Source organism: Pseudophryne corroboree, unplaced genomic scaffold, assembly GCF_028390025.1.
Source record: "Pseudophryne corroboree isolate aPseCor3 unplaced genomic scaffold, aPseCor3.hap2 scaffold_129, whole genome shotgun sequence".
In the NCBI taxonomy this organism is placed as follows: Eukaryota; Metazoa; Chordata; class Amphibia; order Anura; family Myobatrachidae; genus Pseudophryne; species Pseudophryne corroboree.
Window position 1 is genome coordinate 1,087,888 of NW_026967915.1, and position 24,345 is coordinate 1,112,232.

Consider the following 24,345-nt stretch of genomic DNA (forward strand, 5'->3'; position numbering starts at 1 on the left):
AAATATTAAGGTAGAAGATTATAATCAATGACTAATGACATAAGAAAAAGGAAAAAAACTGTAAACAAAACTGCTTCAGGTGAGACTTGAATTCACAACCTTGACATTGCTCAACAGATACTGTCTTATAAGTACCACGCGCTGTCCAATTGCACCACTGGAGCACTTTGCAGCATAAAACAGTTATGCTAAATTTGGATTTTATTCAATACAATCAGTACAGTCATAAGAATTTAAAAAGAAAATCATTTTTGGTGATGAATGATGAGCAACAAAGGATCATGCATGCCAGATGGCACTTGAATAAGCTTTCCACAGTGATAGAAAAGTTAAAAAAAACCCACAACAATGTTATAATAAATGTCATTTTTAGCTTCTGTGGTCATGTTTTTGCAATCTAAACACTACAAGACTGTTGTACAGTTGAAGCAAGGATAAAATATCAACTCTAGTGACGACACAGCTGCTTTAATGAGTTCCACCCCAGATGGGACTTGAACCCACAATCCCTGGCTTAGGAGGCCAGTGCCTTATCCATTAGGCCACTGGGGCTTACTGACTTTCTCCTTCAAGACTGATAGGTTTTTAATAGTCAATTATTTATTTTTGAGAAAAAGTGAAGCTGTTTACTGTGTTCTTTGCATTACCAAGTCCAGCAAGAAATGTGCTGGTACTATCCAGAGCTGTCAGTATGGATTATCATGCTATATTGCAAAAAATCTATTTGATGCAACTGCTTTACCAACAGTGTGTTAATCTTTTCAATTGCTGTTTTGTTGGCTGACTGAAGGAAGATATGCAGTGCATTTGAACCAAAGCAGATGTGTGCTGACAACTTAAATTCACAATCATATTTGTGTTTTTTCTTTCTTTCTTTCTTTCTTTCTTTCTTTCTTTCTTTCTTTCTTTCTTTCTTTCTTTCTTTCTTCCATCCTTTGTAATATCATATTAAATATTAAGGTAGAAGATTATAATCAATGACTAATGACATAAGAAAAAGGAAAAAAACTGTAAACAAAACTGCTCCAGGTGAGGCTTGAATTCACAACCTTGATATTGCTCAACAGATACTGTCTTATAAGTACCACGCTCTGACCAATTGCACCACCGGAGCACTTTGCAGCATAAAACAGTTATGCTAGATGTGGATTTTATTCAATACAATCAGTACTTTATAAGAATTTAAAAAGAAAATAATTTTTGGTGATGAATGATGAGCAACAAAGGATCATGCATGCCAGATGGCACTTGAATAAGCTTTCCACAGTGATAGAAAAGTAAACAAAAAAACTACAACAATGTTATAATAAATGTCATTTTTAGCTTCTGTGGTCATGTTTTTGCAATCTAAACACTACAAGACTGTTTGTACAGTTGAAGCAAGGATAAAATATCAACTCTAGTGACGACACAGCTGCTTTAATGAGTTCCACCACAGATGGGACTTGAACACACAATCCCTGGCTTAGAAGGCCAGTGCCTTATCCATTAGGCCACTGGGGCTTACTGACATTCTCCTTCAAGATTGATATGTTTTTAATAGTCAATTATTTATTTTTGAGAAAAAGTGAAGCTGTTTACTGTGTTCTTTGCATTACCAAGTCCTGCAAGAAATGTGCTGGTACTATCCAGAGCTGTCAGTATGGATTATCATGCTATATTGCAAAAAATCTATTAGATGCAACTGCTTTACCAACAGTGTGTTCATCTTTTCAATTGCTGTTTTGTTGGCTGACTGAAGGAAGATATGCAGTGCATTTGAACCAAAGCAGATGTGTGCTGACAACTTAAATTCACAATCATATTTGTGTTTTTTCTTTCTTTCTTTCTTTCTTTCTTTCTTTCTTTCTTTCTTTCTTTCTTTCTTTCTTTCTTTCTTTCTTTCTTTCTTCCATCCTTTGTAATATTATATTAAATATTAAGGTAGAAGATTATAATCAATGACTAATGACATAAGAAAAAGGAAAAAAACTGTAAACAAAACTGCTTCAGGTGAGACTTGAATTCACAACCTTGACATTGCTCAACAGATACTGTCTTATAAGTACCACGCGCTGTCCAATTGCACCACTGGAGCACTTTGCAGCATAAAACAGTTATGCTAGATGTGGATTTTATTCAATACAATCAGTACAGTCATAAGAATTTAAAAAGAAAATCATTTTTGGTGATGAATGATGAGCAACAAAGGATCATGCATGCCAGATGGCACTTGAATAAGCTTTCCACAGTGATAGAAAAGTAAAAAAAAAACCACAACAATGTTATAATAAATGTAATTTTTAGCTTCTGTGGTCATGTTTTTGCAATCTAAACACTACAAGACTGTTGTACAGTTGAAGCAAGGATAAAATATCAACACTAGTGACGACACAGCTGCTTTAATGAGTTCCACCCCAGATGGGACTTGAACCCACAATCCCTGGCTTTGGAGGCCAGTGCCTTATCCATTAGGCCACTGGGGCTTACTGACTTTCTCCTTCAAGACTGATAGGTTTTTAGTAGTCAATTATTTATTTTTGAGAAAAAGTGAAGCTGTTTACTGTGTTCTTTGCATTACCAAGTCCAGCATGAAATGTGCTGGTACTATCCACAGCTGCCAGTATGGATTATCATGCTCTATTGCAAAAAATCAATTTGATGCAACTGCTTTACCAACAGTGTGTTAATCTTTTCAATTGCTGTTTTGTTGGCTGACTGAAGGAAGATATGCAGTGCATTTGAACCAAAGCAGATGTGTGCTGACAACTTAAATTAACAATCATATTTGTGTTTTTTCTTTCTTTCTTTCTTTCTTTCTTTCTTTCTTTCTTTCTTTCTTTCTTTCTTTCTTTCTTTCTTTCTTTCTTTCTTCCATCCTTTGTAATATCATATTAAATATTAAGGTAGAAGATTATAATCAATGACTAATGACATAAGAAAAAGGAAAAAAACTGTAAACAAAACTGCTTCAGGTGAGACTTGAATTCACAACCTTGACATTGCTCAACAGATACTGTCTTATAAGTACCACGCGCTGTCCAATTGCACCACTGGAGCACTTTGCAGCATAAAACAGTTATGCTAAATTTGGATTTTATTCAATACAATCAGTACAGTCATAAGAATTTAAAAAGAAAATCATTTTTGGTGATGAATGATGAGCAACAAAGGATCATGCATGCCAGATGGCACTTGAATAAGCTTTCCACAGTGATAGAAAAGTTAAAAAAAAACCACAACAATGTTATAATAAATGTAATTTTTAGCTTCTGTGGTCATGTTTTTGCAATCTAAACACTACAAGACTGTTGTACAGTTGAAGCAAGGATAAAATATCAACACTAGTGACGACACACCTGCTTTAATGAGTTCCACCCCAGATGGGACTTGAACCCACAATCCCTGGCTTTGGAGGCCAGTGCCTTATCCATTAGGCCACTGGGGCTTACTGACTTTCTCCTTCAAGACAGATAGGTTTTTAATAGTCAATTATTTATTTTTGAGAAAAAGTGAAGCTGTTTACTGTGTTCTTTGCATTACCAAGTCCAGCATGAAATGTGCTGGTACTATCCACAGCTGCCAGTATGGATTATCATGCTCTATTGCAAAAAATCAATTTGATGCAACTGCTTTACCAACAGTGTGTTAATCTTTTCAATTGCTGTTTTGTTGGCTGACTGAAGGAAGATATGCAGTGCATTTGAACAAAAGCAGATGTGTGCTGACAACTTAAATTAACAATCATATTTGTGTTTTTTCTTTCTTTCTTTCTTTCTTTCTTTCTTTCTTTCTTTCTTTCTTTCTTTCTTTCTTTCTTTCTTTCTTTCTTTCTTCCATCCTTTGTAATATCATATTAAATATTAAGGTAGAAGATTATAATCAATGACTAATGACATAAGAAAAAGGAAAAAAAACTGTAAACAAAACTGCTTCAGGTGAGACTTGAATTCACAACCTTGACATTGCTCAACAGATACTGTCTTATAAGTACCACGCGCTGTCCAATTACACCACTGGAGCACTTTGCAGCATAAAACAGTTATGCTAAATTTGGATTTTATTCAATACAATCAGTACAGTCATAAGAATTTAAAAAGAAAATCATTTTTGGTGATGAATGATGAGCAACAAAGGATCATGCATGCCAGATGGCACTTGAATAAGCTTTCCACAGTGATAGAAAAGTAAAAAAAAAACCACAACAATGTTATAATAAATGTCATTTTTAGCTTCTGTGGTCATGTTTTTGCAATCTAAACACTACAAGACTGTTGTACAGTTGAAGCAAGGATAAAATATCAACACTAGTGACGGCACAGCTGTTTTAATGAGTTCCACCCCAGATGGGACTTGAACCCACAATCCCTGGGTTAGGAGGCCAGTGCCTTATCCATTAGGCCACTGGGGATTACTGACTTTCTCCTTCAAGACTGATAGGTTTTTAATAGTCAATTATTTATTTTTGAGAAAAAGTGAAGCTGTTTACTGTGTTCTTTGCATTACCAAGTCCAGCAAGAAATGTGCTGGTACTATCCAGAGCTGTCAGTATGGATTATCATGCTATATTGCAAAAAATCTATTTGATGCAACTGCTTTACCAACAGTGTGTTAATCTTTTCAATTGCTGTTTTGTTGGCTGACTGAAGGAAGATATGCAGTGCATTTGAACCAAAGCAGATGTGTGCTGACAACTTAAATTTACAATCATATTTGTGTTTTTTCTTCCTTTCTTTCTTTCTTTCTTTCTTTCTTTCTTTCTTTCTTTCTTCCATCCTTTGTAATATTATATTAAATATTAAGGTAGAAGATTATAATCAATGACTAATGACATAAGAAAAAGGAAAAAAACTGTAAACAAAACTGCTTCAGGTGAGACTTGAATTCACAACCTTGACATTGCTCAACAGATACTGTCTTATAAGTACCACGCGCTGTCCAATTGCACCACTGGAGCACTTTGCAGCATAAAACAGTTATGCTAGATGTGGATTTTATTCAATACAATCAGTACAGTCATAAGAATTTAAAAAGAAAATCATTTTTGGTGATGAATGATGAGCAGCAAAGGATCATGCATGCCAGATGGCACTTGAATAAGCTTTCCACAGTGATAGAAAAGTAAAAAAAAACCCACAACAATGTTATAATAAATGTAATTTTTAGCTTCTGTGGTCATGTTTTTGCAATCTAAACACTACAAGACTGTTGTACAGTTGAAGCAAGGATAAAGTATCAACACTAGTGACGACACAGCTGTTTTAATGAGTTCCACCCCAGATGGGACTTGAACCCACAATCCCTGGCTTTGGAGACCAGTGCCTTATCCATTAGGCCACTGGGGCTTACTGACTTTCTCCTTCAAGACAGATAGGTTTTTAATAGTCAATTATTTATTTTTGAGAAAAAGTGAAGCTGTTTACTGTGTTCTTTGCATTACCAAGTCCAGCATGAAATGTGCTGGTACTATCCACAGCTGCCAGTATGGATTATCATGCTCTATTGCAAAAAATCAATTTGATGCAACTGCTTTACCAACAGTGTGTTAATCTTTTCAATTGCTATTTTGTTGGCTGACTGAAGGAAGATATGCAGTGCATTTGAACAAAAGCAGATGTGTGCTGACAACTTAAATTAACAATCATATTTGTGTTTTTTCTTTCTTTCTTTCTTTCTTTCTTTCTTTCTTTCTTTCTTTCTTTCTTTCTTTCTTTCTTTCTTTCTTTCTTTCTTTCTTTCTTTCTTTCTTTCTTCCATCCTTTGTAATATCATATTAAATATTAAGGTAGAAGATTATAATCAATGACTAATGACATAAGAAAAAGGAAAAAAAACTGTAAACAAAACTGCTTCAGGTGAGACTTGAATTCACAACCTTGACATTGCTCAACAGATACTGTCTTATAAGTACCACGCGCTGTCCAATTACACCACTGGAGCACTTTGCAGCATAAAACAGTTATGCTAAATTTGGATTTTATTCAATACAATCAGTACAGTCATAAGAATTTAAAAAGAAAATCATTTTTGGTGATGAATGATGAGCAACAAAGGATCATGCATGCCAGATGGCACTTGAATAAGCTTTCCACAGTGATAGAAAAGTAAAAAAAAACCCACAACAATGTTATAATAAATGTCATTTTTAGCTTCTGTGGTCATGTTTTTGCAATCTAAACACTACAAGACTGTTGTACAGTTGAAGCAAGGATAAAATATCAACACTAGTGACGACACAGCTGCTTTAATGAGTTCCACCCCAGATGGGACTTGAACCCACAATCCCTGGGTTAGGAGGCCAGTGCCTTATCCATTAGGCCACTGGGGATTACTGACTTTCTCCTTCAAGACTGATAGGTTTTTAATAGTCAATTATTTATTTTTGAGAAAAAGTGAAGCTGTTTACTGTGTTCTTTGCATTACCAAGTCCAGCAAGAAATGTGCTGGTACTATCCAGAGCTGTCAGTATGGATTATCATGCTATATTGCAAAAAATCTATTTGATGCAACTGCTTTACCAACAGTGTGTTAATCTTTTCAATTGCTGTTTTGTTGGCTGACTGAAGGAAGATATGCAGTGCATTTGAACCAAAGCAGATGTGTGCTGACAACTTAAATTTACAATCATATTTGTGTTTTTTCTTCCTTTCTTTCTTTCTTTCTTTCTTTCTTTCTTTCTTTCTTTCTTTCTTTCTTCCATCCTTTGTAATATTATATTAAATATTAAGGTAGAAGATTATAATCAATGACTAATGACATAAGAAAAAGGAAAAAAACTGTAAACAAAACTGCTTCAGGTGAGACTTGAATTCACAACCTTGACATTGCTCAACAGATACTGTCTTATAAGTACCACGCGCTGTCCAATTGCACCACTGGAGCACTTTGCAGCATAAAACAGTTATGCTAGATGTGGATTTTATTCAATACAATCAGTACAGTCATAAGAATTTAAAAAGAAAATCATTTTTGGTGATGAATGATGAGCAGCAAAGGATCATGCATGCCAGATGGCACTTGAATAAGCTTTCCACAGTGATAGAAAAGTAAAAAAAAACCCACAACAATGTTATAATAAATGTAATTTTTAGCTTCTGTGGTCATGTTTTTGCAATCTAAACACTACAAGACTGTTGTACAGTTGAAGCAAGGATAAAGTATCAACACTAGTGACGACACAGCTGTTTTAATGAGTTCCACCCCAGATGGGACTTGAACCCACAATCCCTGGCTTTGGAGGCCAGTGCCTTATCCATTAGGCCACTGGGGCTTACTGACTTTCTCCTTCAAGACTGATAGGTTTTTAGTAGTCAATTATTTATTTTTGAGAAAAAGTGAAGCTGTTTACTGTGTTCTTTGCATTACCAAGTCCAGCATGAAATGTGCTGGTACTATCCACAGCTGCCAGTATGGATTATCATGCTCTATTGCAAAAAATCAATTTGATGCAACTGCTTTACCAACAGTGTGTTAATCTTTTCAATTGCTGTTTTGTTGGCTGACTGAAGGAAGATATGCAGTGCATTTGAACCAAAGCAGATGTGTGCTGACAACTTAAATTAACAATCATATTTGTGTTTTTTTTTTCTTTCTTTCTTTCTTTCTTTCTTTCTTTCTTTCTTTCTTTCTTTCTTTCTTTCTTTCTTTCTTTCTTTCTTTCTTTCTTTCTTTCTTTCTTTCTTTCTTCCATCCTTTGTAATATCATATTAAATATTAAGGTAGAAGATTATAATCAATGACTAATGACATAAGAAAAAGGAAAAAAACTGTAAACAAAACTGCTTCAGGTGAGACTTGAATTCACAACCTTGACATTGCTCAACAGATACTGTCTTATAAGTACCACGCGCTGTCCAATTGCACCACTGGAGCACTTTGCAGCATAAAACAGTTATGCTAAATTTGGATTTTATTCAATACAATCAGTACAGTCATAAGAATTTAAAAAGAAAATCATTTTTGGTGATGAATGATGAGCAACAAAGGATCATGCATGCCAGATGGCACTTGAATAAGCTTTCCACAGTGATAGAAAAGTAAAAAAAAAACCACAACAATGTTATAATAAATGTAATTTTTAGCTTCTGTGGTCATGTTTTTGCAATCTAAACACTACAAGACTGTTGTACAGTTGAAGCAAGGATAAAATATCAACACTAGTGACGACACAGCTGCTTTAATGAGTTCCACCCCAGATGGGACTTGAACCCACAATCCCTGGCTTTGGAGGCCAGTGCCTTATCCATTATGCCACTGGGGCTTACTGACTTTCTCCTTCAAGACTGATAGGTTTTTAATAGTCAATTATTTATTTTTGAGAAAAAGTGAAGCTGTTTACTGTGTTCTTTGCATTACCAAGTCCAGCATGAAATGTGCTGGTACTATCCACAGCTGCCAGTATGGATTATCATGCTCTATTGCAAAAAATCTATTTGATGCAACTGCTTTACCAACAGTGTGTTAATCTTTTCAATTGCTGTTTTGTTGGCTGACTGAAGGAAGATATGCAGTGCATTTGAACCAAAGCAGATGTGTGCTGACAACTTAAATTAACAATCATATTTGTGTTTTTTCTTTCTTTCTTTCTTTCTTTCTTTCTTTCTTTCTTTCTTTCTTTCTTTCTTTCTTTCTTTCTTTCTTTCTTTCTTTCTTTCTTTCTTCCATCCTTTGTAATATCATATTAAATATTAAGGTAGAAGATTATAATCAATGACTGACATAAGAAAAAGGAAAAAAACTGTAAACAAAACTGCTTCAGGTGAGACTTGAATTCACAACCTTGACATTGCTCAACAGATACTGTCTTATAAGTACCACGCGCTGTCCAATTGCACCACTGGAGCACTTTGCAGCATAAAACAGTTATGCTAAATTTGGATTTTATTCAATACAATCAGTACAGTCATAAGAATTTAAAAAGAAAATCATTTTTGGTGATGAATGATGAGCAACAAAGGATCATGCATGCCAGATGGCACTTGAATAAGCTTTCCACAGTGATAGAAAAGTAAAAAAAAACCCACAACAATGTTATAATAAATGTCATTTTTAGCTTCTGTGGTCATGTTTTTGCAATCTAAACACTACAAGACTGTTGTACAGTTGAAGCAAGGATAAAATATCAACTCTAGTGACGACACAGCTGCTTTAATGAGTTCCACCCCAGATGGGACTTGAACCCACAATCCCTGGCTTAGGAGGCCAGTGCCTTATCCATTAGGCCACTGGGGCTTACTGACTTTCTCCTTCAAGACTGATAGGTTTTTAATAGTCAATTATTTATTTTTGAGAAAAAGTGAAGCTGTTTACTGTGTTCTTTGCATTACCAAGTCCAGCAAGAAATGTGCTGGTACTATCCAGAGCTGTCAGTATGGATTATCATGCTATATTGCAAAAAATCTATTTGATGCAACTGCTTTACCAACAGTGTGTTAATCTTTTCAATTGCTGTTTTGTTGGCTGACTGAAGGAAGATATGCAGTGCATTTGAACCAAAGCAGATGTGTGCTGACAACTTAAATTCACAATCATATTTGTGTTTTTTCTTTCTTTCTTTCTTTCTTTCTTTCTTTCTTTCTTTCTTTCTTTCTTTCTTTCTTTCTTTCTTTCTTTCTTTCTTCCATCCTTTGTAATATCATATTAAATATTAAGGTAGAAGATTATAATCAATGACTAATGACATAAGAAAAAGGAAAAAAACTGTAAACAAAACTGCTCCAGGTGAGGCTTGAATTCACAACCTTGATATTGCTCAACAGATACTGTCTTATAAGTACCACGCTCTGACCAATTGCACCACTGGAGCACTTTGCAGCATAAAACAGTTATGCTAGATGTGGATTTTATTCAATACAATCAGTACAGTCATAAGAATTTAAAAAGAAAATAATTTTTGGTGATGAATGATGAGCAACAAAGGATCATGCATGCCAGATGGCACTTGAATAAGCTTTCCACAGTGATAGAAAAGTAAACAAAAAAACTACAACAATGTTATAATAAATGTCATTTTTAGCTTCTGTGGTCATGTTTTTGCAATCTAAACACTACAAGACTGTTTGTACAGTTGAAGCAAGGATAAAATATCAACTCTAGTGACGACACAGCTGCTTTAATGAGTTCCACCACAGATGGGACTTGAACACACAATCCCTGGCTTAGAAGGCCAGTGCCTTATCCTTTAGGCCACTGGGGCTTACTGATATTCTCCTTCAAGATTGATAGGTTTTTAATAGTCAATTATTTATTTTTGAGAAAAAGTGAAGCTGTTTACTGTGTTCTTTGCATTACCAAGTCCTGCAAGAAATGTGCTGGTACTATCCAGAGCTGCCAGTATGGATTATCATGCTATATTGCAAAAAATCTATTAGATGCAACTGCTTTACCAACAGTGTGTTAATCTTTTCAATTGCTGTTTTGTTGGCTGACTGAAGGAAGATATGCAGTGCATTTGAACCAAAGCAGATGTGTGCTGACAACTTAAATTCACAATCATATTTGTGTTTTTTCTTTCTTTCTTTCTTTCTTTCTTTCTTTCTTTCTTTCTTTCTTTCTTTCTTTCTTTCTTTCTTTCTTTCTTTCTTCCATCCTTTGTAATATTATATTAAATATTAAGCTAGAAGATTATAATCAATGACTAATGACATAAGAAAAAGGAAAAAAACCGTAAACAAAACTGCTTCAGGTGAGACTTGAATTCACAACCTTGACATTGCTCAACAGATACTGTCTTATAAGTACCACGCGCTGTCCAATTGCACCACTGGAGCACTTTGCAGCATAAAACAGTTATGCTAGATGTGGATTTTATTCAATACAATCAGTACAGTCATAAGAATTTAAAAAGAAAATCATTTTTGGTGATGAATGATGAGCAACAAAGGATCATGCATGCCAGATGGCACTTGAATAAGCTTTCCACAGTGATAGAAAAGTAAAAAAAAACCCTCAACAATGTTATAATAAATATAATTTTTAGCTTCTGTGGTCATGTTTTTGCAATCTAAACACTACAAGACTGTTGTACAGTTGAAGCAAGGATAAAATATCAACACTAGTGACGACACAGCTGCTTTAATGAGTTCCACCCCAGATGGGACTTGAACCCACAATCCCTGGCTTTGGAGGCCAGTGCCTTATCCATTAGGCCACTGGGGATTACTGACTTTCTCCTTCAAGACTGATAGGTTTTTAGTAGTCAATTATTTATTTTTGAGAAAAAGTGAAGCTGTTTACTGTGTTCTTTGCATTACCAAGTCCAGCATGAAATGTGCTGGTACTATCCACAGCTGCCAGTATGGATTATCATGCTCTATTGCAAAAAATCAATTTGATGCAACTGCTTTACCTACAGTATGTTAATCTTTTCCATTATTGTTTTGTTGGCTGACTGAATGAAGATATGCAGTGCATTTGAACCAAAGCAGATGTGTGCTGACAACTTAAATTAACAATCATATTTGTGTTTTTTCTTTCTTTCTTTCTTTCTTTCTTTCTTTCTTTCTTTCTTTCTTTCTTTCTTTCTTTCTTTCTTCCATCCTTTGTAATATCATATTAAATATTAAGGTAGAAGATTATAATCAATGACTAATGACATAAGAAAAAGGAAAAAAACTGTAAACAAAACTGCTTCAGGTGAGACTTGAATTCACAACCTTGACATTGCTCAACAGATACTGTCTTATAAGTACCACGCGCTGTCCAATTGCACCACTGGAGCACTTTGCAGCATAAAACAGTTATGCTAGATGTGGATTTTATTCAATACAATCAGTACAGTCATAAGAATTTAAAAAGAAAATCATTTTTGGTGATGAATGATGAGCAACAAAGGATCATGCATGCCAGATGGCACTTGAATAAGCTTTCCACAGTGATAGAAAAGTAAAAAAAACCCACAACAATGTTATAATAAATGTAATTTTTAGCTTCTGTGGTCATGTTTTTGCAATCTAAACACTACAAGACTGTTGTACAGTTGAAGCAAGGATAAAATATCAACACTAGTGACTGTTTTAATGAGTTCCACCCCAGATGGGACTTGAACCCACAATCCCTGGCTTTGGAGGCCAGTGCCTTATCCATTAGGCCACTGGGGTTTACTGACTTTCTCCTTCAAGACTGATAGGTTTTTAGTAGTCAATTATTTATTTTTGAGAAAAAGTGAAGCTGTTTACTGTGTTCTTTGCATTACCAAGTCCAGCATGAAATGTGCTGGTACTATCCACAGCTGCCAGTATGGATTATCATGCTCTATTGCAAAAAATCAATTTGATGCAACTGCTTTACCAACAGTGTGTTAATCTTTTCAATTGCTGTTTTGTTGGCTGACTGAAGGAAGATATGCAGTGCATTTGAACCAAAGCAGATGTGTGCTGACAACTTAAATTCACTATCATATTTGTGTTCTTTCTTTCTTTCTTTCTTTCTTTCTTTCTTTCTTTCTTTCTTTCTTTCTTTCTTTCTTTCTTTCTTTCTTTCTTTCTTTCTTTCTTTCTTTCTTCCATCCTTTGTAATATCATATTAAATATTAAGGTAGAAGATTATAATCAATGACTAATGACATAAGAAAAAGGAAAAAAACTGTAAACAAAACTGCTTCAGGTGAGACTTGAATTCACAACCTTGACATTGCTCAACAGATACTGTCTTATAAGTACCACGCGCTGTCCAATTGCACCACTGGAGCACTTTGCAGCATAAAACAGTTATGCTAAATTTGGATTTTATTCAATACAATCAGTACAGTCATAAGAATTTAAAAAGAAAATCATTTTTGGTGATGAATGATGAGCAACAAAGGATCATGCATGCCAGATGGCACTTGAATAAGCTTTCCACAGTGATAGAAAAGTAAAAAAAAACCCACAACAATGTTATAATAAATGTCATTTTTAGCTTCTGTGGTCATGTTTTTGCAATCTAAACACTACAAGACTGTTGTACAGTTGAAGCAAGGATAAAATATCAACTCTAGTGACGACACAGCTGCTTTAATGAGTTCCACCCCAGATGGGACTTGAACCCACAATCCCTGGCTTAGGAGGCCAGTGCCTTATCCATTAGGCCACTGGGGCTTACTGACTTTCTCCTTCAAGACTGATAGGTTTTTAATAGTCAATTATTTATTTTTGAGAAAAAGTGAAGCTGTTTACTGTGTTCTTTGCATTACCAAGTCCAGCAAGAAATGTGCTGGTACTATCCAGAGCTGTCAGTATGGATTATCATGCTATATTGCAAAAAATCTATTTGATGCAACTGCTTTACCAACAGTGTGTTAATCTTTTCAATTGCTGTTTTGTTGGCTGACTGAAGGAAGATATGCAGTGCATTTGAACCAAAGCAGATGTGTGCTGACAACTTAAATTCACAATCATATTTGTGTTTTTTCTTTCTTTCTTTCTTTCTTTCTTTCTTTCTTTCTTTCTTTCTTTCTTTCTTTCTTTCTTTCTTTCTTTCTTTCTTTCTTTCTTTCTTTCTTTCTTCCATCCTTTGTAATATCATATTAAATATTAAGGTAGAAGATTATAATCAATGACTAATGACATAAGAAAAAGGAAAAAAACTGTAAACAAAACTGCTCCAGGTGAGGCTTGAATTCACAACCTTGATATTGCTCAACAGATACTGTCTTATAAGTACCACGCTCTGACCAATTGCACCACTGGAGCACTTTGCAGCATAAAACAGTTATGCTAGATGTGGATTTTATTCAATACAATCAGTACAGTCATAAGAATTTAAAAAGAAAATAATTTTTGGTGATGAATGATGAGCAACAAAGGATCATGCATGCCAGATGGCACTTGAATAAGCTTTCCACCGTGATAGAAAAGTAAACAAAAAAACTACAACAATGTTATAATAAATGTCATTTTTAGCTTCTGTGGTCATGTTTTTGCAATCTAAACACTACAAGACTGTTTGTACAGTTGAAGCAAGGATAAAATATCAACTCTAGTGACGACACAGCTGCTTTAATGAGTTCCACCACAGATGGGACTTGAACACACAATCCCTGGCTTAGAAGGCCAGTGCCTTATCCATTAGGCCACTGGGGCTTACTGACATTCTCCTTCAAGATTGATAGGTTTTTAATAGTCAATTATTTATTTTTGAGAAAAAGTGAAGCTGTTTACTGTGTTCTTTGCATTACCAAGTCCTGCAAGAAATGTGCTGGTACTATCCAGAGCTGTCAGTATGGATTATCATGCTATATTGCAAAAAATCTATTAGATGCAACTGCTTTACCAACAGTGTGTTAATCTTTTCAATTGCTGTTTTGTTGGCTGACTGAAGGAAGATATGCAGTGCATTTGAACCAAAGCAGATGTGTGCTGACAACTTAAATTCACAATCATATTTGTGTTTTTTCTTTCTTTCTTTCTTTCTTTCTTTCTTTCTTTCTTTCTTTCTTTCTTTCTTTCTTTCTTCCATCCTTTGTAATATTATATTAAATATTAAGCTAGAAGATTATAATCAATGACTAATGACATAAGAAAAAGGAAAAAAACCGTAAACAAAACTGCTTCAGGTGAGACTTGAATTCACAACCTTGACATTGCTCAACAGATACTGTCTTATAAGTACCACGCGCTGTCCAATTGCACCACTGGAGCACTTTGCAGCATAAAACAGTTATGCTAGATGTGGATTTTATTCAATACAATCAGTACAGTCATAAGAATTTAAAAAGAAAATCATTTTTGGTGATGAATGATGAGCAACAAAGGATCATGCATGCCAGATGGCACTTGAATAAGCTTTCCACAGTGATAGAAAAGTAAAAAAAAACCCTCAACAATGTTATAATAAATGTAATTTTTAGCTTCTGTGGTCATGTTTTTGCAATCTAAACACTACAAGACTGTTGTACAGTTGAAGCAAGGATAAAATATCAACACTAGTGACGACACAGCTGCTTTAATGAGTTCCACCCCAGATGGGACTTGAACCCACAATCCCTGGCTTTGGAGGCCAGTGCCTTATCCATTAGGCCACTGGGGCTTACTGACTTTCTCCTTCAAGACTGATAGGTTTTTAGTAGTCAATTATTTATTTTTGAGAAAAAGTGAAGCTGTTTACTGTGTTCTTTGCATTACCAAGTCCAGCATGAAATGTGCTGGTACTATCCACAGCTGCCAGTATGGATTATCATGCTCTATTGCAAAAAATCAATTTGATGCAACTGCTTTACCTACAGTATGTTAATCTTTTCCATTATTGTTTTGTTGGCTGACTGAAGGAAGATATGCAGTGCATTTGAACCAAAGCAGATGTGTGCTGACAACTTAAATTAACAATCATATTTGTGTTTTTTCTTTCTTTCTTTCTTTCTTTCTTTCTTTCTTTCTTTCTTTCTTTCTTTCTTTCTTTCTTTCTTTCTTTCTTTCTTTCTTTCTTTCTTTCTTCCATCCTTTGTAATATCATATTAAATATTAAGGTAGAAGATTATAATCAATGACTAATGACATAAGAAAAAGGAAAAAAACTGTAAACAAAACTGCTTCAGGTGAGACTTGAATTCACAACCTTGACATTGCTCAACAGATACTGTCTTATAAGTACCACGCGCTGTCCAATTGCACCACTGGAGCACTTTGCAGCATAAAACAGTTATGCTAGATGTGGATTTTATTCAATACAATCAGTACAGTCATAAGAATTTAAAAAGAAAATCATTTTTGGTGATGAATGATGAGCAACAAAGGATCATGCATGCCAGATGGCACTTGAATAAGCTTTCCACAGTGATAGAAAAGTAAAAAAAACCCACAACAATGTTATAATAAATGTAATTTTTAGCTTCTGTGGTCATGTTTTTGCAATCTAAACACTACAAGACTGTTGTACAGTTGAAGCAAGGATAAAATATCCACACTAGTGACTGTTTTAATGAGTTCCACCCCAGATGGGACTTGAACCCACAATCCCTGGCTTTGGAGGCCAGTGCCTTATCCATTAGGCCACTGGGGTTTACTGACTTTCTCCTTCAAGACTGATAGGTTTTTAGTAGTCAATTATTTATTTTTGAGAAAAAGTGAAGCTGTTTACTGTGTTCTTTGCATTACCAAGTCCAGCATGAAATGTGCTGGTACTATCCACAGCTGCCAGTATGGATTATCATGCTCTATTGCAAAAAATCAATTTGATGCAACTGCTTTACCAACAGTGTGTTAATCTTTTCAATTGCTGTTTTGTTGGCTGACTGAAGGAAGATATGCAGTGCATTTGAACCAAAGCAGATGTGTGCTGACAACTTAAATTAACAATCATATTTGTGTTTTTTCTTTCTTTCTTTCTTTCTTTCTTTCTTTCTTTCTTTCTTTCTTTCTTTCTTTCTTTCTTTCTTTCTTTCTTCCATCCTTTGTAATATCATATTAAATATTAAGGTAGAAGATTATAATCAATGACTAATGACATAAGAAAAAGGAAAAAAACTGTAAACAAAACTGCTTCAGGTGAGACTTGAATTCACAACCTTGACATTGCTCAACAGATACTGTCTTATAAGTACCACGCGCTGTCCAATTGCACCACTGGAGCACTTTGCAGCATAAAACAGCTATGCTAAATTTGGATTTTATTCAATACAATCAGTACAGTCATAAGAATTTAAAAAGAAAATCATTTTTGGTGATGAATGATGAGCAACAAAGGATCATGCATGCCAGATGGCACTTGAATAAGCTTTCCACAGTGATAGAAAAGTAAAAAAAAAACCACAACAATGTTATAATAAATGTAATTTTTAGCTTCTGTGGTCATGTTTTTGCAATCTAAACACTACAAGACTGTTGTACAGTTGAAGCAAGGATAAAATATCAACACTAGTGACGACACAGCTGCTTTAATGAGTTCCACCCCAGATGGGACTTGAACCCACAATCCCTGGCTTTGGAGGCCAGTGCCTTTTCCATTAGGCCACTGGGGCTTACTGACTTTCTCCTTCAAGACTGATAGGTTTTTAATAGTCAATTATTTATTTTTGAGAAAAAGTGAAGCTGTTTACTGTGTTCTTTGCATTACCAAGTCCAGCATGAAATGTGCTGGTACTATCCACAGCTGCCAGTATGGATTATCATGCTCTATTGCAAAAAAATCAATTTGATGCAACTGCTTTACCAACAGTGTGTTAATCTTTTCAATTGCTGTTTTGTTGGCTGACTGAAGGAAGATATGCAGTGCATTTGAACCAAAGCAGATGTGTGCTGACAACTTAAATTAACAATCATATTTGTGTTTTTTCTTTCTTTCTTTCTTTCTTTCTTTCTTTCTTTCTTTCTTTCTTTCTTTCTTTCTTTCTTTCTTTCTTTCTTTCTTTCTTTCTTCCATCCTTTGTAATATCATATTAAATATTAAGGTAGAAGATTATAATCAATGACTAATGACATAAGAAAAAGGAAAAAAACTGTAAACAAAACTGCTTCAGGTGAGACTTGAATTCACAACCTTGACATTGCTCAACAGATACTGTCTTATAAGTACCACGCGCTGTCCAATTGCACCACTGGAGCACTTTGCAGCATAAAACAGTTATGCTAAATTTGGATTTTATTCAATACAATCAGTACAGTCATAAGAATTTAAATAGAAAATCATTTTTGGTGATGAATGATGAGCAACAAAGGATCATGCATGCCAGATGGCACTTGAATAAGCTTTCCACGGTGATAGAAAAGTAAAAAAAAAAACACAACAATGTTATAATAAATGTCATTTTTAGCTTCTGTGGTCATGTTTTTGCAATCTAAACACTACAAGACTGTTGTACAGTTGAAGCAAGGATAAAATATCAACTCTAGTGACGACACAGCTGCTTTAATGAGTTCCACCCCAGATGGGACTTGAACCCACAATCCCTGGCTTAGGAGGTCAGTGCCTTATCCATTAGGCCACTGAGGCTTACTGACTTTCTCCTTCAAGACTGATAGGTTTTTAATAGTCAATTATTTATTTTTGAGAAAAAGTGAAGCTGTTTACTGTGTTCTTTGCATTACCAAGTCCAGCAAGAAATGTGCTGGTACTATCCAGAGCTGTCAGTATGGATTATCATGCTATATTGCAAAAAATCTATTTGATGCAACTGCTTTACCAACAGTGTGTTAATCTTTTCAATTGCTGTTTTGTTGGCTGACTGAAGGAAGATATGCAGTGCATTTGAACCAAAGCAGATGTGTGCTGACAACTTAAATTCACAATCATATTTGTGTTTTTTCTTTCTTTCTTTCTTTCTTTCTTTCTTTCTTTCTTTCTTTCTTTCTTTCTTTCTTTCTTTCTTTCTTCCATCCTTTGTAATATCATATTAAATATTAAGGTAGAAGATTATAATCAATGACTAATGACATAAGAAAAAGGAAAAAAACTGTAAACAAAACTGCTCCAGGTGAGGCTTGAATTCACAACCTTGATATTGCTCAACAGATACTGTCTTATAAGTACCACGCTCTGACCAATTGCACCACTGGAGCACTTTGCAGCATAAAACAGTTATGCTAGATGTGGATTTTATTCAATACAATCAGTACAGTCATAAGAATTTAAAAAGAAAATCATTTTTGGTGATGAATGATGAGCAACAAAGGATCATGCATGCCAGATGGCACTTAAATAAGCTTTCCACAGTGATAGAAAAGTATAAAAAAAAAACACAACAATGTTATAATAAATGTCATTTTTAGCTTCTGTGGTCATGTTTTTGCAATCTTAACACTACAAGACTGTTGTACAGTTGAAGCAAGGATTAAATATCAACTCTAGTGACGACACAGCTGCTTTAATGAGTTCCACCCCAGATGGGACTTGAACCCACAATCCCTGGCTTAGGAGGCTAGTGCCTTATCCATTAGGCCACTGGGGCTTACTGACTATCTCATTCAAGACTGATAGGTTTTTAATAGTCAATTATTTATTTTTGAGAAAAAGTGAAGCTGTTTACTGTGTTCTTTGCATTACCAAGTCCAGCAAGAAATGTGCTGGTACTTTCCAGAGCTGTCAGTATGGATTCTCATGCTATATTGCAAAAAATCTATTTGATGCAACTGCTTTACCAACAGTGTGTTAATCTTTTCAATTGCTGTTTTGTTGGCTGACTGAAGGAAGATATGCAGTGCATTTGAACCAAAGCAGATGTGTGCTGACAACTTAAATTCACTATCATATTTGTGTTCTTTCTTTCTTTCTTTCTTTCTTTCTTTCTTTCTTTCTTTCTTTCTTTCTTTCTTTCTTTCTTTCTTTCTTTCTTTCTTCCATCCTTTGTAATATCATATTAAATATTAAGGTAGAAGATTATAATCAATGACTAATGACATAAGAAAAAGGAAAAAAACTGTAAACAAAACTGCTTCAGGTGAGACTTGAATTCACAACCTTGACATTGCTCAACAGATACTGTCTTATAAGTACCACGCGCTGTCCAATTGCACCACTGGAGCACTTTGCAGCATAAAACAGTTATGCTAAATTTGGATTTTATTCAATACAATCAGTACAGTCATAAGAATTTAAAAAGAAAATCATTTTTGGTGATGAATGATGAGCAACAAAGGATCATGCATGCCAGATGGCACTTGAATAAGCTTTCCACAGTGATAGAAAAGTAAAAAAAAACCCACAACAATGTTATAATAAATGTCATTTTTAGCTTCTGTGGTCATGTTTTTGCAATCTAAACACTACAAGACTGTTGTACAGTTGAAGCAATGATAAAATATCAACTCTAGTGACGACACAGCTGCTTTAATGAGTTCCACCCCAGATGGGACTTGAACCCACAATCCCTGGCTTAGGAGGCCAGTGCCTTATCCATTAGGCCACTGGGGCTTACTGACTTTCTCCTTCAAGACTGATAGGTTTTTAATAGTCAATTATTTATTTTTGAGAAAAAGTGAAGCTGTTTACTGTGTTCTTTGCATTACCAAGTCCAGCAAGAAATGTGCTGGTACTATCCAGAGCTGTCAGTATGGATTATCATGCTACATTGCAAAAAATCTATTTGATGCAACTGCTTTACCAACAGTGTGTTAATCTTTTCAATTGCTGTTTTGTTGGCTGACTGAAGGAAGATATGCGGTGCATTTGAACCAAAGCAGATGTGTGCTGACAACTTAAATTCACAATCATATTTGTGTTTTTTCTTTCTTTCTTTCTTTCTTTCTTTCTTTCTTTCTTTCTTTCTTTCTTTCTTTCTTTCTTTCTTTCTTTCTTTCTTTCTTTCTTTCTTTCTTTCTTTCTTTCTTCCATCCTTTGTAATATTATATTAAATATTAAGGTAGAATATTATAATCAATGACTAATGACATAAGAAAAAGGAAAAAAACTGTAAACAAAACTGCTTCAGGTGAGACTTTAATTCACAACCTTGACACTGCTCAACAGATACTGTCTTATAAGTACCACGCGCTGTCCAATTGCACCACTGGAGCACTTTGCAGCATAAAACAGTTATGCTAGATGTGGATTTTATTCAATACAATCAGTACAGTCATAAGAATTTAAAAAGAAAATAATTTTTGGTGATGAATGATGAGCAACAAAGGATCATGCATGCCAGATGGCACTTGAATAAGCTTTCCACAGTGATAGAAAAGTAAAAAAAACCCCACAACAATGTTATAATAAATGTAATTTTTAGCTTCTGTGGTCATGTTTTTGCAATCTAAACACTACAAGACTGTTGTACAGTTGAAGCAAGGATAAAATATCAACTCTAGTGACGACACAACTGCTTTAATGAGTTCCACCCCAGATGGGACTTGAACCCACAATCCCTGGCTTTGGAGGCCAGTGCTTTATCCATTAGGCCACTGGGGCTTACTGACTTTCTCCTTCACGACTGATAGGTTTTTAATAGTCAATTATTTATTTTTGAGAAAAAGTGAAGCTGTTTACTGTGTTCTTTGCATTACCAAGTCCAGCATGAAATGTGCTGGTACTATCCACAGCTGCCAGTATGGATTATCATGCTCTATTGCAAAAAATCAATTTGATGCAACTGCTTTACCAACAGTGTGTTAATCTTTTCAATTGCTGTTTTGTTGGCTGACTGAAGGAAGATATGCAGTGCATTTGAACCAAAGCAGATGTGTGCTGACAACTTAAATTCACAATCATGTTTGTGTTTTTTCTTTCTTTCTTTCTTTCTTTCCTTCTTTCTTTCTTTCTTTCTTTCTTTCTTTCTTCCGTCCTTTGTAATATCATATTAAATATTAAGGTAGAAGATTATAATCAATGACTAATGACATAAGAAAAAGGAAAAAAACTGTAAACAAAACTGCTTCAGGTGAGACTTGAATTCACAACCTTGATATTGCTCAACATATACTGTCTTATAAGTACCACGCGCTGTCCAATTGCACCACTGGAGCACTTTGCAGCATAAAACAGTTATGCTAGATGTGGATTTTATTCAATACAATCAGTACAGTCATAAGAATTTAAAAAGAAAATCATTTTTGGTGATGAATGATGAGCAACAAAGGATCGTGCATGCCAGATGGCACTTGAATAAGCTTTCCATAGTGATAGAAAAGTAAAAAAAAAAACCACACAATGTTATAATAAATGTCATTTTTAGCTTCTGTGGTAATGTTTTTGCAATCTAAACACTACAAGACTGTTGTACAGTTGAAGAAAGGATAAAATATCAACTCTAATGACAACACAGCTGCTTTAATGAGTTCCACCCCAGATAGGACTTGAACCCACAATCCCTGTTTTAGGAGGCCAGTGCCTTATCCATTAGGCTACTGGGGCTTACTGACTTTCTCATTCAAGACTGATAGGTTTTTAATAGTCAATTATTTATTTTTGAGAAAAAGTGAAGCTGTTTACTGTGTTCTTTGCATTACCAAGTCCAGCATGAAATGTGCTGGTACTATCCAGAGCTGCCAGTATGGATTATCATGCTCTATTGCAAAAAATCTATTTGATGCAACTGCTTTACCTACAGTATGTTAATCTTTTCCATTATTGTTTTGTTGGCTGACTGAAGGAAGATATGCAGTGCATTTGAACCAAAGCAGATGTGTGCTGACAACTTAAATTCACAATCATGTTTGTGTTTTTTCTTTCTTTCTTTCTTTCTTTCTTTCTTTCTTTCTTTCTTTCTTTCTTTCTTTCTTTCTTTCTTTCTTCCATCCTTTGTAATATCATATTAAATATTAAGGTAGAAGATTATAATCAATGACTAATGACATAAGAAAAAGGAAAAAAAACTGTAAACAAAACTGCTTCAGGTGAGACTTGAATTCACAACCTTGATATTGCTCAACATATACTGTCTTATAAGTACCACGCTCTGACTAATTGCACCACTGGAGCACTTTGCAGCATAAAACAGTTATGCTAGATGTGGATTTTATTCAATACAATCAGTACAGTCATAAGAATTTAAAAAGAAAATAATTTTTGGTGATGAATGATGAGCAACAAAGGATCATGCATGCCAGATGGCACTTGAATAAGCATTCCACAGTGATAGAAAAGTAAAAAAAAAACCACAACAATGTAATTTTTAGCTTCTGTGGTCATGTTTTTGCAATCTAAACACTACAAGACTGTTGTACAGTTGAAGCAAGGATAAAATATCAACTCTAGTGATGACACAGCTGCTTTAATGAGTTCCACCCCAGATGGGACTTGAACCCACAATCCCTGGCTTTGGAGGCCAGTGCCTTATCCATTAGGCCACTGGGGCTTACTGACTTTCTCCTTCAAGACTGATAGGTTTTTAATAGTCAATTATTTATTTTTGAGAAAAAGTGAAGCTGTTTACTGTGTTCTTTGCATTACCAAGTCCAGCATGAAATGTGCTGGTACTATCCACAGCTGCCAGTATGGATTATCATGCTCTATTGCAAAAAATCAATTTGATGCAACTGCTTTACCAACAGTGTGTTAATCTTTTCAATTGCTGTTTTGTTGGCTGACTGAAGGAAGATATGCAGTGCATTTGAACCAAAGCAGATGTGTGCTGACAACTTAAATTCACAATCATGTTTGTGTTTTTTCTTTCTTTCTTTCTTTCTTTCTTTCTTTCTTTCTTTCTTTCTTTCTTTCTTTCTTTCTTTCTTTCTTTCTTTCTTCCATCCTTTGTAATATCATATTAAATATTAAGGTAGAAGATTATAATCAATGACTAATGACATAAGAAAAAGGAAAAAAACTGTAAACAAAACTGCTTCAGGAGAGACTTGAATTCACAACCTTGACATTGCTCAACAGATACTGTCTTATAAGTACCACGCGCTGTCCAATTGCACCACTGGAGCACTTTGCAGCATAAAACAGTTATGCTAAATTTGGATTTTATTCAATACAATCAGTACAGTCATAAGAATTTAAAAAGAAAATCATTTTTGGTGATGAATGATGAGCAACAAAGGATCATGCATGCCAGATGGCACTTGAATAAGCTTTCCACAGTGATAGAAAAGTAAAAAAAAACCCACAACAATGTTATAATAAATGTCATTTTTAGCTTCTGTGGTCATGTTTTTGCAATCTAAACACTACAAGACTGTTGTACAGTTGAAGCAAGGATAAAATATCAACTCTAGTGACAACACAGCTGCTTTAATGAGTTCCAACCCAGATGGGACTTGAACCCACAATCTCTGTCTTAGGAGGCCAGTGCCTTATCCAAAGGGCCACTGGGGATTACTGACTTTTTTATTCAAGACTGATAGGTTTTTAATAGTCAATTATTTATTTTTGAGAAAAAGTGAAGCTGTTTACTGTGTTCTTTGCATTACCAAGTCCAGCATGAAATGTGCTGGTACTATCCAGAGCTGCCAGTATGGATTATCATGCTCTATTGCAAAAAATCAATTTGATGCAACTGCTTTACCTACAGTATGTTAATCTTTTCCATTGTTGTTTTGTTGGCTGACTGAAGGAAGATATGCAGTGCATTTGAACCAAAGCAGATGTGTGCTGACAACTTAAATTCACAATCATGTTTGTGTTTTTTCTTTCTTTCTTTCTTTCTTTCTTTCTTTCTTTCTTTCTTTCTTTCTTTCTTTCTTTCTTTCTTTCTTTCTTTCTTTCTTTCTTCCATCCTTTGTAATATTATATTAAATATTAAGGTAGAAGATTGTAATCAATGACTAATGACATAAGAAAAAGGAAAAAAAACTGTAAACAAAACTGCTCCAGGTGAGGCTTGAATTCACAACCTTGATATTGCTCAACAGATACTGTCTTATAAGTACCACGCTCTGACCAATTGCACCACTGGAGCACTTTGCAGCATAAAACAGTTATGCTAGATGTGGATTTTATTCAATACAATCAGTACAGTCATAAGAATTTAAAAAGAAAATCATTTTTGGTGATGAATGATGAGCAACAAAGGATCATGCATGC

The 24,345-nt window shown here is 34.8% G+C and overlaps 18 non-coding genes across 18 annotated transcripts; all 18 read right to left on the reverse strand.

The window, feature by feature from the left end:
• Window positions 1-479: 479 nt before the first annotated feature.
• TRNAR-CCU (transfer RNA arginine (anticodon CCU)) lies at window positions 480-552 on the reverse strand. Its single transcript has one exon. It is a non-coding gene; the product is annotated as a tRNA-Arg (tRNA).
• A 1,840-nt stretch (window positions 553-2,392) lies between these two features.
• TRNAW-CCA (transfer RNA tryptophan (anticodon CCA)) lies at window positions 2,393-2,465 on the reverse strand. Its single transcript has one exon. It is a non-coding gene; the product is annotated as a tRNA-Trp (tRNA).
• Window positions 2,466-3,354: 889 nt separating this feature from the next.
• Window positions 3,355-3,427, reverse strand: TRNAW-CCA (transfer RNA tryptophan (anticodon CCA)). Its single transcript has one exon. It is a non-coding gene; the product is annotated as a tRNA-Trp (tRNA).
• A 1,824-nt stretch (window positions 3,428-5,251) lies between these two features.
• On the reverse strand, window positions 5,252-5,324 carry TRNAW-CCA (transfer RNA tryptophan (anticodon CCA)). Its single transcript has one exon. It is a non-coding gene; the product is annotated as a tRNA-Trp (tRNA).
• Window positions 5,325-7,176: 1,852 nt separating this feature from the next.
• Window positions 7,177-7,249, reverse strand: TRNAW-CCA (transfer RNA tryptophan (anticodon CCA)). The gene has a single exon. It is a non-coding gene; the product is annotated as a tRNA-Trp (tRNA).
• Window positions 7,250-8,166: 917 nt separating this feature from the next.
• Window positions 8,167-8,239, reverse strand: TRNAW-CCA (transfer RNA tryptophan (anticodon CCA)). Its single transcript has one exon. It is a non-coding gene; the product is annotated as a tRNA-Trp (tRNA).
• Window positions 8,240-9,137: 898 nt separating this feature from the next.
• On the reverse strand, window positions 9,138-9,210 carry TRNAR-CCU (transfer RNA arginine (anticodon CCU)). Its single transcript has one exon. It is a non-coding gene; the product is annotated as a tRNA-Arg (tRNA).
• A 1,850-nt stretch (window positions 9,211-11,060) lies between these two features.
• TRNAW-CCA (transfer RNA tryptophan (anticodon CCA)) lies at window positions 11,061-11,136 on the reverse strand. Its single transcript has one exon. It is a non-coding gene; the product is annotated as a tRNA-Trp (tRNA).
• Window positions 11,137-12,004: 868 nt separating this feature from the next.
• On the reverse strand, window positions 12,005-12,077 carry TRNAW-CCA (transfer RNA tryptophan (anticodon CCA)). Its single transcript has one exon. It is a non-coding gene; the product is annotated as a tRNA-Trp (tRNA).
• Window positions 12,078-12,982: 905 nt separating this feature from the next.
• Window positions 12,983-13,055, reverse strand: TRNAR-CCU (transfer RNA arginine (anticodon CCU)). Its single transcript has one exon. It is a non-coding gene; the product is annotated as a tRNA-Arg (tRNA).
• Window positions 13,056-14,912: 1,857 nt separating this feature from the next.
• Window positions 14,913-14,985, reverse strand: TRNAW-CCA (transfer RNA tryptophan (anticodon CCA)). Its single transcript has one exon. It is a non-coding gene; the product is annotated as a tRNA-Trp (tRNA).
• An 896-nt stretch (window positions 14,986-15,881) lies between these two features.
• Window positions 15,882-15,954, reverse strand: TRNAW-CCA (transfer RNA tryptophan (anticodon CCA)). The gene has a single exon. It is a non-coding gene; the product is annotated as a tRNA-Trp (tRNA).
• Window positions 15,955-16,839: 885 nt separating this feature from the next.
• On the reverse strand, window positions 16,840-16,912 carry TRNAW-CCA (transfer RNA tryptophan (anticodon CCA)). The gene has a single exon. It is a non-coding gene; the product is annotated as a tRNA-Trp (tRNA).
• An 898-nt stretch (window positions 16,913-17,810) lies between these two features.
• Window positions 17,811-17,883, reverse strand: TRNAR-CCU (transfer RNA arginine (anticodon CCU)). The gene has a single exon. It is a non-coding gene; the product is annotated as a tRNA-Arg (tRNA).
• An 882-nt stretch (window positions 17,884-18,765) lies between these two features.
• Window positions 18,766-18,838, reverse strand: TRNAR-CCU (transfer RNA arginine (anticodon CCU)). The gene has a single exon. It is a non-coding gene; the product is annotated as a tRNA-Arg (tRNA).
• An 889-nt stretch (window positions 18,839-19,727) lies between these two features.
• On the reverse strand, window positions 19,728-19,800 carry TRNAR-CCU (transfer RNA arginine (anticodon CCU)). The gene has a single exon. It is a non-coding gene; the product is annotated as a tRNA-Arg (tRNA).
• Window positions 19,801-20,717: 917 nt separating this feature from the next.
• Window positions 20,718-20,790, reverse strand: TRNAW-CCA (transfer RNA tryptophan (anticodon CCA)). The gene has a single exon. It is a non-coding gene; the product is annotated as a tRNA-Trp (tRNA).
• Window positions 20,791-22,602: 1,812 nt separating this feature from the next.
• Window positions 22,603-22,675, reverse strand: TRNAW-CCA (transfer RNA tryptophan (anticodon CCA)). The gene has a single exon. It is a non-coding gene; the product is annotated as a tRNA-Trp (tRNA).
• Between the last annotated feature and the right edge of the window lie 1,670 nt (window positions 22,676-24,345).